The following is a 16,024-nucleotide window of genomic DNA, read 5'->3' on the forward strand; positions in this document are numbered from 1 at the left end:
GCAGTTGCGTACTGCAGCGGGTTTCAATGTCAAGTTAACAACACTCAAAAGGAAGGTCGCAAATGCAGTGCGTTTGCCCACACCAAATCGCATGAAATAAAAGTAGCGCGATTTGAGCCCATTTACAAATGCATTTAAGCCCAGCCACAAGAGGCAGGAAATGATGTACATAATTACACATACCACTGTGACATTAGCAGCTAACAGTAGAGGGCAGGAGATTTTTTGTGAAAAAAAAACCTCAATAGAAATAAAACATATGGAAGGGTATACGTAGGCATCTCTTCCAAACCAGATTCTGATTTCCTATTCTTTTTCAGCACCCTGTCAAAAAGTTTTATTTTAGAATTTTTTTTTTCCCCAAATCAGTTCCTTTGCCAAGTCCCTTGTTTTACCAGCACATTTGTATGTCCATAATTCTTTGATGTGTACTTGCCACCCAGAAAAAAATATTTAAAAAGATACTCACCTTTTTTCTTTATTGTTGGCATTTCTGTCTGAATAAATTAATTTAAAAAGTTAAAAGGTTTTCTGCCATCAAGCAGTTAAAGAAGAACTCTAAGAAATTTTCTTCAAATATTTTTTAAATAAATCATCTGGGTTGAAAAAAGGTAAATCTCAGGGGTCTTTCTCATCGCCACCGTTACAGACCCAGCTAAATCTCAGTGTCTTCAGGTGTACGGTCAGGCACCCTTCACTGGTTGCAAATTCTTCAAGAACCTGTTCCGGGACATCCTGTTCCCTTGAGCCTTGGTATCATCAGGACCGGTGAGTGGGCAGAAGCCCACCCTGTGTACAGCCTTTAAAAGACACTGCATGCAGACACCTTTACCTCATCTTTTAACACAAAAGCTTCTAACAGGAAAACTTTGCTTAGGCTATCCACTATTGGTGGTTGCCATTGCAATCTCCCTGGGCCCTTGTTGAGCTAGCGGAAGATACTGAACACCTGAACTGCAAGAACTTCTCTCCCCCTCTCCACCCCCCATTGCTCTTATATTGTGTTCTTGTAAATTGTGCTGTTTGTTTTCTGGACCCGTGGCATCAGGATTTTAAAGGAGCAGTTTGACACAGAAAGGTCTTTCTTTTCCCTTTTATAACTGATGTCATACATTCTTTCAGGGACTATTGGTTATTACTGTTCGATTTATTGTGACTTCCACTGCACTGTATATCGATTTTCTATACTTGATACCACAGAAAAAAATGTAACCCCCTTAAATTGGGACTTTAATAGACCACCAACTCCTGAGATAAAAGATATATATTTTATTAATGTACTTAAAAACGGACGTGAAGACGTCTATAACATACAAAAAAAGAAAATGCATTCCATACAAAATTGATACAAGATCAGAACAGTGATAATACAAATATAATATTGAATGTGCTCTCCTGGGGTTGATGTACCCCGATACCCGATGCATTTCCGGTATTGTGATACCTTCATCAAGGGTTTGAGAGTTGCAAGTGTTTTACAAGTGTGTGGATTCTGGTGGAATGACTTTATGTTAAGGCAGCACCTGTGACCCCCAAGGTTCAATGACGTGTTTATTCATGTACGCCAGACCCAGAACCTGGATTTGGTATATGAGCCAAAGTGGGATGAGTATTCATTTAAACCTATATTAAGCCGTCTTCATGCCGGGTGGATAAATATCCAGCCAGGTCCCACCGTGGCCGACTCCTGGGATAGACCCTCAGAGTGTCCGGATCCTAGGGGGGTGCCTTCAGCTGGTGGTGCATTGAGCAATTTGGCCAATTTGTATGAAATTGAGGGCTTTAACTTATTTTTTCAAGTAAACGTTCCTATAGCTTTGCAATTTACTCTCAAGGGGTGATAACTATGGTGCTGTAAGGAGAGAGGTTCCAGGGTTTCTTTTCCAACTTGTTCACCACCTCTAAAGGGAAAGTAATCATCCCCACCTTACTGGTTATATAAATTCTAACTGATTTCTTTGTTCAAATGTTTCATATGGAATCTACCTAGTCAGTCATTGCTTCACAGGATCAAGATGGAGAGCATCCTGATGATTCCTGAAGACCATACTGGCCCAGACAGCTGTGGTCCTTGGACCTCATCAGGCTCCTGATGGACTCTTAATGGGACCTTCATGAGCACCCCTTCTATGCCAAGGACCAGTTTATCACCCTATTGCTTTTAAAGGTTAGGAAGTCAACTTCTCACAAATTCTACCATCACACCTGGAAAGCATATTTCTTGTGGTGCGAGACCAGAAATTTCTATGCTAGGAAATATTCTGTGAGATGAATCTTGTCTTTTCTATAGTCTGCTCTGTATGAAAAACTGGCCTGGAGTACCATCAAGGGTCAAATTTAGCCCTTGTGGCCAGGGCCGGTACAAGGCAGGGGCGGATGCCCTGGGCAGTACAATTTTCTAGAGGGAGGGGATGCGCAGGTGAAGTGCCAGCAGTACACCCTAGCCGGCGCCACTAATAGCTGTACTGTAGTCATCTGTACCTGAGCTGTTACTGTAATGATGTGCCAAGTGTGCTCCTTTACCCAGCACAAGTCTGGACAGACCGCACCAGCCCTTCCCTGTCAGCACTTCTCTCCCCTTATGAAGGCACTTCGTAGTCCTGTCCCAACAGCGTGATGCCACTCACAGCCGGAGGCAGGATGGGAGGAGCATAGAGAGCTGCTGCTGAAGCTGCGCCTGCTGCTGGAGGAACCTACAAAGTGTGCATCGCACAAAAGTAAGAAAGCAGATAATGATTGCCAAATGCCATGCCTTCTGCACATTAATAAATGAACTGTCTGGATTCGATTGGGGGAGGGGAGGAGGCTGAGGGGATGTTAATTACCAATGCTATTTTTAAATTCTGCAATATGCAGCATGGGGGAATTAATGTACTGCCACTGGTCAGCCACTAATGCATTAGTGACCAGTGCAGTACATTACCACCCTCCCCCCCCATGGTGCATATTACAGAAATTAAAAATAGCATTGGTAATTATTGCCCCCCACCTCCCCCAATCAGATCCAGACAGTTCATCTATTCATCTGCAGCAGATGAATAGATGAACTGCCTGGATCCGATTGGGGGAGGGTAGGTTATTTACCAATGCTATTTTTAATTTCTGCAATATGCAGCATGGGGAGAGTTAATGTATGACCACTGGTCACTGATGCATTAGTGGCTGACCAGTGGCAGTTAATTAACCCTGACACTGGTGCCACTAATGCAGCACAAATGGGTTAATTAACTGCCAAAGTTCAGCCACTAATGCATCAGTGACCAGTGGCAGTACATTAACCCCCGAATGCTGCATATTACAAATACCATTGGTAATTAACCACTTGAAAAGATGACCTGTCACAGTACATATACTGCTACGGGGTGGCAGCTACAGGCTTATGACGTTGCCTGTTTAAGGGTTTTGGGCTTATGCTCCCACTGACCCATCCACCTACCCCCCTGTGATTTGACACAGCAGGAGACTGTCAGCAGATCCTGGGCCAATGATTCATGGCTGGGACCTGCTGATCAGCTGTGTCAAATCACAGATCTCTGTGTTGATAATCAGTACAGAGTTTTTTACAGAGGGAATGATAGCTCTTATTTCTTTTCCATGCAAAGCAGGAAAAAAAAAAAATTGATCTGCAAAAAAAAGGAGCACACACAGGAAACATAGTTGATTCCCACTATAAGTTGCTGATTACCACCATTACTAGTATTAAAAAAACATCCTGTGCATGAATAGACTACAAGTACCATCTACCACAGCTTGTAGTTCTTAATGAACTATGAGGGTACTGGTGAACGCTCTGGTAATTCATTAATCTTCCTGCTCTCAAGTAACTGTCTGCCCATATTGGAGATATGGCTAGATAGCTGTCCTGAGAGTCTGCAGGAGCCTGTGCATTTTTTTTTTTGTTTTGTTTAAAAGGTGAACTTATCCTTTAACCTGTGAAGAACCCTTTCTTGTGCCTTGTTGTTTTGAGGCTTAGGCCTCTTTTCTTCCCAAGTTTATTAACCAGGACATTATTCTACCATCTCTCTGTCCTGTTCCTAATATTCTAAAGAGATGTCCCTCTACTTTCTGGATGTGTTGTGCTCTCTTCAAGGTTATCTCTCAGCAACAGCTCTCTTTCATCAGTCTGACTCTCGCTTTGTCATTCCTGAAATCCCCATTTGGGACAGCCTGCTACTTGTAGCTTTATTGCTAGGTGAATTCATCTACTGATCAAGCATATGACCTTAGAGGCAAGGTTCCTCCTTTTCCAGTCAAAACATTCTCCACTAGATCAGTTAGTGCTTCTTGGGCTTCTCAGCATAAGATATCTGCTTCTCAGATATACAAGTCTGCCATCTGGTCTTCTGTTCACCTGTTCATTAAATATACCTGGTGTATGTTCAGGACTCATAAGGTTCTTCAGGTGGTGCTGTAGGCTCCTGTGAGCCAACCATTGTTAACCTATTAGTTTGTTCCTTGAGAGCCTGTTGCCCACCCTTGGACTCCCCAGTGTTTAAGAACACTATCCTATGTCCCATAAAGTACAGCTAGAAAAATATTGATTTTTGTCTTACCTGTAAAATCCTTTTCTTGGTGTACAATATAGGTTACAGGTCCCTCCCCTCTATTCTTACAATCCACTTCTATCATTGCTTGCTACTAAACCGGGGCATACTCAGAGCAAGAGGGGTTATGCCGAGCTGTCCTTACAGCTTTGTCAGTGTCCCATTCTCCTGAAGGTGGAAATATAATCCATTGTTTCAGTGTGAATAAATTAAATTCTGTAATTGGACCTGGTGGACTGGCAGGAGCACAGAAACTATCTTGTCTAATCAGAGAACATCTTGTATTCATTGAAGAAATCACAAGGCATTCTGTGAATGGTGGCAATTCTGAGTGAGCAACCGCCTGGGGTCAGTGTGTAGTGGTGCACAGGACCAGGAAGATCACAGCTATCATTGTAGTGGTTCCGACTACCACAGGAATTGTCAGCTTCCACCAATGCTGGACCAATGTAACTATGCACCTAAAGTGTTACTAAACCCACAACAGTAAAATCTGTTTGTATATACAGAATAGCATGCTTGTTAGACTCACTGTGGAACTTAAGGGGTTATTCCTCTGTATTGTGTACAAAGGCTCTTTGATCCTGTATGGACAGATCCTCCCCCTCTTGCAGGGTCTCTCTTGGCAAGGCCAGATAATACACAGTCAGAGTAGTAAAGCTGCACATGAACATTTCCTTGTTGAGCTGAGCTTTTCAGGTCACATGGTACTGACATTACACATTTAGGCGTGTACACATAACCTAAATGACAGCCCAGTCCCTCCCTCCTCCTCCATGCTCAGTAACTAAAAAGAACACAGTGGGTGGGATGTCGCATCTTGATTCATGGATGATCCCATAACAACAAGAGGACACAGACTGTAGTGAAAATCTCCTCCTACCTGAACACTCAGCACTTGGGCAGACCTTGCAGTTTATTATGTGACCATGGTATACAGATCAGCCAAAAAGGTATATAGTGGTAGTATGTAAAAAGAAGATTTATAAGTTGTGGGCACTGCGGTTAGGTGGATTAACTATTTTCATATTACTGGGTTGAGTAACACTTTAAGATCATACCTAGAGTTTAACATTAGAAATTACAATCACATCACATATGTCAGTGTGAAATTAATAATATACCTATTACAACACCTATAAAACATTTTATTTTTGTATAATATAGTTAAATATATTATACCTAATAACAGCACATAAAGTGGCACCATAATATTGACTGTGACGCCAAAATAATGTCTGCCATTAGAATACCTAATGTGACATCACCATGATTACTATGTAAAGAAAAAAAAAGATGCGGGAGTGGTTCTTGAAGCATTAACCATAAATCAGCTAAAATCAAAATCAGTTTGAACATTGCTCACCAATAATAATTGTAATTAAGAAACCTCAACCTGAGATAACTAACCCAGTACAGTACACTAGGTATGCAAATGAGTATCCTCATAGCAAGCTTGCAACCTCCCTGCAATGCTGATACCAGCTTGCATTGCACGTTCTCTTAGCAGTTAGGGGGTGATTTAAGAATGGTTGCCCCCCCAAAAGCACTGGTGCCCAGTGCAAATGGGCATTGAGCTCTTTGTACTCTCAATGCTAAATAGGGAGTGCCAGCAAGCGGAGGATCTATATAACCCCAGCCTGTGTGTGTGTGTGTGTGTGTGTGTGTGTGTGTGGGGGGGGTACTGTCTTTTTAATAAATTGGTTTTAGACTTATTCCAAATATGGGCTATGATTTCACGGAGAACCTCATCCCTGGGCACATAAAACTGAGCACAGTTAATTTGTCATTGCCTAAAAGGGAGTTTCAGTAGAGGAATGGGTACTATGGATATACACCATAAGAAATCTTAAATAATTGCTTGAACCTAAATAGTAAAATCATTTTACAGGTCTGTGTGTTTCTTTTTCTACTTTTGCACAGCCACACGTGCGGGGAACTTATAAGGGATCCCAGGGACCGCTAAACCTAGTTCAGCAGGGAAGGGGTGATTACCTACTTGGAGGCTCCCTTTCCTGGGCACTGGCAAAGAGCTTGATTCCATCAGCACTGCGTCCTGGGAGGGGGACCCTCATTTTTTGGGGAACCCCTATCAAAGCACATCCCTATTAATGAAGGGCAAGTGGACTGGTATCAGCAGAGCAGGTAAGCTCCCAGCTCCCTTACAATGGGGTTACCAGCCCATGTTACTGGAGTGTCTTCACTCAGCTTCCCATGGAGGCGGAGCAGTTGTGGCTTTTTTTTTTCTTTTTTGGGCTCGTCGGCGGCGTGAGATGGATTTACATCACGGGACATTTTTATTTTTTTATTTTTTAATAAAGAACTTGCCCCAAAGTGTCTCCTGACTTTTTTACTATTTTTGACACTTTTTTTGTGAAATGGTAGGGGTACAATGTACCCGTTACCAATCCACATAGGGGGGAGGCTGGGATCTGGGGGTCCCCGCATACCCCCACAACCACCGGGCAAGGGTTGTGGGGATGAGGCCCTTGTCGCCATCAACATAGGGACAAGGTGCTTTGGGGGGCTACTCCAAAGCACCCTCCCCATGTTGAGGGCATGTGGCCTGGTACGGTTCAGGAGGGGGGGCGCTCTCTCGTCACCCCTCTTTTCCTGTGGCCTGCCAGGTTGCGTGCTCGGATAAGGGTCTGGTATGGATTTTGGGAGGGACCCCCCCCCACACACAATTTTTTTTTTAATTTTTGGTTCCCCTTAATATTCATATCAGACCCAAAGGGTCTGACAATGGACTGGGAGGGGACGGGGACCCATGCCGTTTTTTTCAATGAGTTCTATCTACATTGCCGAGACCCGATAATTCATTACAGCCTTGATCAGTTTTAAATGAGTTTTTTTCCTTTAGAAATGTCATTTTGCTGTGGTACTGTTCTAAACACTGGAAAACTGTGCCACTTTGCAGGCATACTATAGACACCCCCCAGGCACAATATTTAAAGGAACATTTAATTTTTATTGTTTCACTTTAAGCATTATTAAAATCACTGCTCCTGAAAAACGGACATTTTTAAAACTTTTTTTTCATTGATACATGTCCTCTGGGGCAGGACCCGGGTCCCCAAACACTTTTATGACAATAACTTGCATATAAGCCTTTAAAATGAGCGCTTTTGATTTTTCACATTCGTGTCCCATAGACTTTAACGGTGTTCGGGTGTTCGTCTGAATTTTTTGCATGTTCGCATGTTCTAGTGTGAACAGAACCGGGGGGTGTTTGGCTCATCCTTACAGTTGAGTAGAGGATGCTATCAGAGGCACATACTACCAGGGCTGCTGTTAGAAATCATGGGGCCCCATGCAGCCTACAAGCTTCCCCTAGCCAAAAGTGACATGTCCCTTTCTCTGTAGCCTCAGCTGCACAGATGAATAAATAGGAAGTACTCCGAGGCTTCCTGTTTATTCACAAACTGGAGCATTGTACTGTACACAGAGTTTACAATGCTTCAGTGACAAATGGACACAGGAGTGACTATTCATTCAGGAATGGAAGGGATCAGTAAATGACATATTTACTGTCCCATTTCCCCGCTCCCCATCCTGAAACATCCCTCTGTTTGCTTGCAGCAGCTGTAGGCAGGAGAGGAGAGGAGGGAAGCCGGATGCACTGTGGGGTAGAGGGGTAACCAGAGGGCCCTGGACAGCAGATGGAAGGGGTGCATGTGCTAGAACTAATCCCTCTGCGCTGCAGCTGGGGGGAGTAAGAAGAAGAGAAGCTGCCAGTGCTGCAAGGGGAGGCAGTGCAATAGGACAGTACAGCCGGACCTCTCACTCAGCAGGTGCCCGGACCCCCTTTTGAACTTATGGGGTAGGGGCCAGTACAGGAGGACTGGCTATACTGCCTTATCAGTGGCCCTACATACTATCCTTTAGCTAGCTCAGGACACATGAAATTCTATTTGTCACTTCTGCAATTCTGGTAGCCATGTACTATAAGTTTCAGAATAAATAACATTTACAAACCCAAGAGCCTCCTTATCCCTCTGGTGTACCCAATATACAGTACTAATGATAGGGTGACCAGACGTCCCTGGTTTCTGGATTTGTCCCGGATTGCAGTGTGGGTGCTAAGGCAGAAGGGGGGCAGTCCACCCCAGGTGCCACACACTGGAGGGTCAGACCAGCGTCTCCCCCTACATCAGCTTTAATTTTAATCGCCGGCTGCCCGCCATCACATAAAGTCCCGACTCCTGGTATGGCTCCATTGACAAACAGCACACTCCAATGCTAGGACATGTGCTGTCTATCATAGTTGGGAACTAATTCAGGAGGCAGGGCTTGTGTGATGGCGGGCACCCAGCGATTCAAATTACAGCTGACACAGCGGGAGACGCCGGCCTGTGTGATGATCCGGCCAGCTCTCCTCTTCCTCTCCTCTCTCTGATCCCCTGCACTGGTGAGGCTGCATAGATGGGCACTGGTGAGGCTGCATTGCTGGACACAGGCGAGGCTGCATTGTTGGGCACAGGTGGGGCTGCATTGACAGGCACTGGTGAGGCTGCATAGATGGGCACTGGTGAGGCTGCATTGCAGAGCACTGGTGATGCTGCATTCCTGGGCACAGGTGAGGTTGCAAAGACAGATTCTGGTGGTGGGGGACTCTACTCTTAGAAGGACAGAGAGGGCAATCTGTCTCAATGACCTGAAGCGCTGAACTGTATGTTGTCTACCGGGCACTCGGGTTCAGCACATCACGGATCTGGTGGACAGATTACTGTGAGGGACTACGGAAGACCCAGCTGTCATGGTGCATGTTGGCACCAATGACAAAGTCAGAGGAAGATGGAATGTCTTAAAAAACGATTTTAGGAACTTAGGAGCTAAATTAAGGAAAAGGACCTCCAAGGTAGTATTCTCAGAAATACTACAGGTACTTTGAGCTACACCAGAAAGGCAGAGGGAGATTAGGGAAGTAAACAAGTGGCTGAGGAGCTGGTGTAGAAAGGAAGGGTTTGGGTTCCTGGAGAACTGGGCCGACTTCTCAGTCGGTTACCAGCTCTATAGAAAGGACAGACTGCACCTAAATGAGGAGGGTGCAGATCTGCTGGGAGTGAAGGTGGACAAAGAGTTAACGGGGCTTTTAAACTAGGCGACGGGGGGATGGTCCAGAGGTGGATAGTCAGTGCAGAACAAATTCCAGAGGGTAGTATTGGGGGCATTAGTGGTGGGTTGGCTAAAGCACCTCAACCCAAGGTAAGTCAGTAGCAAGTCCTATTTGCAACCGCAGAACACCCAATGAGGAAATAGTATGCAACTGGTCTAAACTATGTGGCATGTTCACAAATGCCAGGTGTCTGGTGGACAAGATGGGAGAACTAGAGCTACTGTTGTATGAGGAGGATTTAGATTTTGTAGGAATTTCAGAGACTTGGTTCAACAACTCTTATTATTGGCTGGCAACCATTTAAGGGTATTCCCTATATTGCAGGGATAGAGAGGGTAAAAAAGGGAGAGGGGTATGCCTGTATATAAAAAATGATGTACAAGTGAATGTGAGAGACAACATCACTAAGGGAGCAAGGGAGGAGGTGGGATCCTTATGGATAGAGCTACAAAGGGAGAAAACTAAGGGGAAAGTAATACCGGGAGTATGCTATAGGCCCCCTAACCAGAGGGGGAGGCGGACCTCCTATCACAAGTGTCATTAAGTGTCACAAGTGGGAATTATAATGGGGATTTTAATTATTCAGATATAGACTGGGTGGAAGGAACCGTGCATTCATCTAAGGCTCACCAGTTCCTAAATGTCTTGCAGGACAATTTCATGGGTCAGACGGTAAATGCACCAACTAGAAACAAAGCGTTACTAGACCTACTGATTACCAACAATACAGACCTGATTACGGATGTGCAAAAATGGGGCAATTTAGGAAACAGCGACCACAGGTCAATTAGTTTCAGTATAAATCACACAAATAGGAAACATAAGGTGAATACAAAGACACTGAATTTCAAAAGAGCCAACACAGAGGAAAAATGGGTATGCTTTAAGAGCATATTAAATAAGGGTATTAGCCAGTGCATCTCAATGGAAAATAAATTTAAAAGAGCTTATAAAAGTCCTAGGTGGCTTAATTCCAATGTAAGAATGCATATAAAAGCAAAGGAGAAGGCCTTCAAAAAATACAAGGCTGAGGGATCCTCATCAGCATTCCAACTTTACAAAGAATGCAACAAGAAGTGTAATGCCCTGTACACACGGTCGGATTTTCCGATGGAAAATGTGTGATAGGACCTTGTTGTCGGAAATTCTGACCGTGTGTAGGCTCCATCACACATTTTCCATCGGATTTTCCGACACACAAAGTTTGAGAGCAGGATATAAAATTTACCGACAACAAAATCCGTTGTCGGAAATTCCGATCGTGTGTACACAAATCCGACGGACAAAGTGCCACGCATGCTCAGAATAAATAAAGAGATGAAAGCTATTGGCCACTGCCCCGTTTATAGTCCCGACGTACGTGTTTTACGTCACCGCGTTTAGAACGATCGGATTTTCCAACAACTTTGTGTGACCGTGTGTATGCAAGACAAGTTTGACATCCGTTGGAAAAAATCCTAGGATTTCGTTGTCGGAATGTCCGAACAAAGTCCGACAGTGTGTACGGGGCATAAGGGTGCAATCAGGGCGGCTAAGATAGAACACAAAAGGCACACAGTGGAGGAGAGTAAAAAAATTCCCAAGAAATTCTTTAAGTACATAAATAGTAAGAAAGGGAGGTTAGACCATATTGGTCACATAAGGAATGATGAAGGGAATCTGGTTACTAAGGATAGAGAGATGGAAAAGGTATTGAATTTATTCTTCTCCTCAGTCTTCACGAGGGAATTGGGGGGCTTCAGTAACCAAAACTGCAATGTTTATCCTCATGACACATCACAGGAAGCACCCTCATGGCTAACAGAGGACAGAATTAGAAAAAGATTTGAAAAACTTAACATTAATAAGTCACAGGGACCAGATGGCTTGCACCCGAGGGTCCTTAAGGAACTCAGTCAAGTAATTTTCAGACCATCGTTACTAATTTTTAAGAACAGTCTACTGACTGGAATGGCACCACCTGATTGGAGAAAAGCCAATGTAGCACCAATATTTAAAAAAGGGCCAGGATACATCCCAGGGAATTACAGACCAGTTAGCCTAACATCAACTGTATGCAAGCTCTTGGAGGGGATGATAAGGCACTGTATACAAGAGTTTAGTAATGACGATGGTATCATTAGCAGTAATCAGCATGGATTCATGAAGAATCGTTCTTGCCAAACCAATCTATTACCTTCTATGAGGAGGTGAGCTGCCATCTAGATAAAGGAAGGTCCGTAGACATGGTGTATCTGGATTTTGCTAAAGCGTTTAATACAATTCCCCATAAATGTTTACTGTACAAAGTAAAGTCCATTGGCATGGACCATAGGGGGAGTACCTTAGATTGAAAACTGGCTACAGGGGCGAGTTCAGAGGGTAGTGATAAATGGGGAGTACTCGGAATGGTCCAGGATGGAAAGTCGGGTCCTCCAGGGTTCTGTCCTGGGACCAATACTATTTAATTTATTCATAAAAATGACCTACAGAATGGGATAAACAGCTCAATCTCTGTATTTGTGGACAATACTAAGCTAAGTAGGGCAATAGTTTCTCCGCAGGATGTGGAAACCTTGCAAGAAGATATGAACAAATTAATGGGGTGGGCAACTACATGGAAAATGAGGTTTAATGTAGAGAAATGTAAAATAATGCATTTGGGTGGCAAAAATATGAATGCAATCTACTCACTGGGGGGAGAACCTCCGGGGGAATCTAGGATGGAGAAGGACCTGGGGGTCCTAGTAGATGACAGGCTCAGCAATGGCATGCAATGCCAAGCTGCTGCAAGCAAAGCAAACAGAATATTGGCATGCATTAAAAATGGGATTAACTCCAGAGATAAATAATAATTCTCCCACTCTACAAGACTCTGGTCTGGCCGCACCTGGAGTATGCCGTCCGGTTCTGGGCACCAGTCCTCAGGAAGGATGTGCTGGAACTGGAGAGAGTCCAGAGAAGGACAACAAAATGAATAAAGGGACTGGAGAATATTAGTTATGAGGAAAGGTTACAAGCACTGAACTTATTATCTCTGGAGAAGAGACACTTGAGAGGGGATATGATTTCAATGTACAAATATTGTACTGGTGACCCCACAATAGGGATAAAACTTTTCCGCGAAAAGGGAATTTAATAAGACATGCGACCATTCACTAAAATTAGAAGAAAAGCGGTTTAACCTTAAACTGCATAGAGGGTTCTTTACTGTAAGAGCGGTAAGTATGTGGAATTCTCTTCCACAGGCAGTGGTTTCAGCAGGGAGCATTGATAATTTAAAAAAACTATTAGATAAGCACATGAATGACCACAGCATACAGGGATATACAATGTAATACTGACATAAAATCACACACATAGGTTGGACTTGATGGACTTGTGTCTTTTTTCAACCTCGCCTACAATGTAACTATGTAGGTAAGGCTGCATTGCTGGGCACTGGTGAGGCGGCATTCCTGGGCACTGGTGAGGCTGCATTGGGCACTGGTGAGGCTGCATTGCTGGGCACAGGTGAGGCTGCATTCCTGGGCATAGGTGAGGCTGCATTGCTGGGCACTGGTGAGGCTGCATTCCTGGGCACAGGTGAGGCTGCATAGATGGGCACCAGTGAGGCTGCATTCCTGGGCACAGGTGAGGATCCATTTGTGGGCACAGGTGAGGCTGCATAGATGGGCACTGGTGAGGCTGCATTGCTGGGCACTAATGAGGCTGCATTGCTGGGCACTAGTGAGGCTGCATTGCTGGGCACTGGTGAGGCTGCATAGATGGGGACTGGTGAGGCTGCATTGCTGGGCACTGGTGAGGCTTCAAAGATGGTCTCTGGTGAGGCTGCATAGATGGGCACAGCTGTGCCCTGCATTTTTTATGTAGCGCACTCCTGAGCCCTGCATTTTTTATGTAGCGCGCTCCTTAGCCCTGCATTCTTTAAGTGACGCACCCCTGAGCTCTGTTTTTTCTCTGCCTTATGTTCATAACATTTGGTAGTCATACAGTGCCTTGCAAAAGTATTCACCCCCCCCCCCCCTTGGCTTTTTACCTATTTTTTACATTAGAGCCTTTAGTTCAATGTTTTTTTAATCTGAATTATATGTGATGGATCAGAACCCAATAGTCTAAGTTGGTGAAGTAAAATTAGAAAAATATATACGTAAAACAGAAATAAAAAAATCATAATTGGCATGTACGTATGTATTCACCCCCTTTGTTATGAAGCCCATAAAAAGCTTTGGTGCAACCAATTACCTTCAGAAGTCACATAATTAGTGAAATTATGTCCACCTGTGAGCAATCTAATGCCCTGTACACACGATCGGATTTTCCGACAACAAAACCTTGGATTTTTTTCCGAAGGATGTTGGCTCAAACTTGTCTTGCATACACAACGGTCACACAAATATTGTCGGAAATTCCGAACGTCAAGAACGCGGTGACGTACAATACGTACGACGGGACTATAAAAAGGAAGTTCAATAGCCAGTGCGCCACCCTTTGGGATCCTTCTGCTAATCTCATGTTAATCTCGTGTTATAAGAAAGATAGGGGACGCTAGATACCTTAATAATCAAGTGCTCTAAATAAATATATCTCCTGCATTACCAAGAAAATGGAAATGTAAGAAAGCTAGGGGGCGCTAGATACCATACTATTCAAGTGCTCTAAATAAATATATCTCCTGCATTACCAAAAAAAAATGAAAATCATAATAATGACAAATCATAATTAGATGACACATTGAAGTGCCCACAATAGTGAAAAAAATATATATAGTGACTGATTGTCCACATAAAAAAGTGATAGAAGTAGTTGAAGTGATATCTTTCAATATTATCCCAATCTTGTTGCTGAAAACAAAAGGTTTTCCATCACCAAAGAAAAAATAAGAAAGGAAAAACACCTCGAAGTAGTAGATATCTGCTTACCAGATACTAATGACTCCTTTAGTTAAAAAGAGAGTCACTAGCACTTGTGCAGGGTTGTGCCTGCTCACATGGATGGCCGGACTGTGGTTGGTATTATAGGCATGGATCGTTCCCGTCAAGCTCATTCAAGATAGGATAAGGATACATAGGAAACAAAAACAGTCTCCATAGCGTAAAACCATTTATTAAAAAAGTAAACAAATTAAAAAGCCAAATGGCCGCTTACATTGGTGGGTGCCTACCCGGCACTGGGGCTGCTTGCATGTCAGGGTGACTTCGCAGTCAGAAATAGCCTTTCATGTCTCCTCCACGCTGGCGTGCGTTCCAGCTTACACAGGGGGGCAGCCAAAGGATCCGGATGTTGTTGGGTGATAGGACATGTGACCACGTACCGCTCCGACGTACGTTTCGTAGTAAAACGTCTTCAGGGAAGCGTCCATCTCGTGTTAGTAGAAGTTTGGTGAGAGATGATTTCCGCTTTTCAGCCTCGTGCTTTTCAGTTTGTTTCTGCTTGTCAGTTTGTGCTTGTCGGTTTGTATCTGTTCTTCAGTGCGTGTTGTCAGTTCATTCCTGTCTTTCGGTGCGTTCTATTTAATAGTTCGCATCTGTTTTTCAGTGCTTTCTTGTCCGCTGGTTTCTGATTTTCAGATAGTTCTTCTCAGGTTCTTTCTGATTTTCAGTGTATTCTGTTAGTTCGTTCTGACCAGCCGACCATGTTGCAGGTACGTTCTCATCGCAGAGTTCGTGCTCTGCTTGGGCTTGGTGTTGGCTTCTTGCTTTAACCCAAGTCCAGTCCATGACCAGGGCAAGGAGGAGTTCATGGACCAAGAATTGGTTGCTCCAGCGTGACCAATTCTTGCACATGGCTTTGTTGCGGGAGATCCAGGAGAATGATCCTGATGATTTCAGCAATTATCTCCGGATGACGGACCCCGTTTTTTACCGTCTGTTGGCTTTGCTGTCCCTTTATATTACGAAGCAGGACACCTGCATGGGGGGATCAATGGACGTGTTTCGGGGGTGCAACCCTATTCCTGTCATCTACTTTAGTTGCGAGGAAGGGGTTGCACCCACAAAACGCGTACATTGATATCCCGTGATGGCAGATAGTACATGTTGACACACTGTGTGCATCTTCAAAATTTGGCTTTCAAATTACTAAATTTTTTTTTTTTTTAAAGTTCAAATACAACCAGCAAACTTTCTTTTTTGTTTTTTTTAGATTCTGCCTAAAACATCAATGATGTTGGTCATTTTTTTTTGGACATCATTGATGTTTTCCTTGACCTTCTCTAAATCCCGATTGCACACCATGATCTCAGCGATGAGGATCTGTGCACTTGCACTGTTGACATGAGTTTCTTCTTTCACAACATCCACATCACCTAAAACAAAAAAAACACACCATGTATTATAAATATACATCTATTACCTGAAGCTGTGGTCTCAGACACTGACCT

This window comes from Aquarana catesbeiana, linkage group LG13, assembly GCF_042186555.1.
Source record: "Aquarana catesbeiana isolate 2022-GZ linkage group LG13, ASM4218655v1, whole genome shotgun sequence".
NCBI classification, from domain to species: domain Eukaryota; kingdom Metazoa; phylum Chordata; class Amphibia; order Anura; family Ranidae; genus Aquarana; species Aquarana catesbeiana.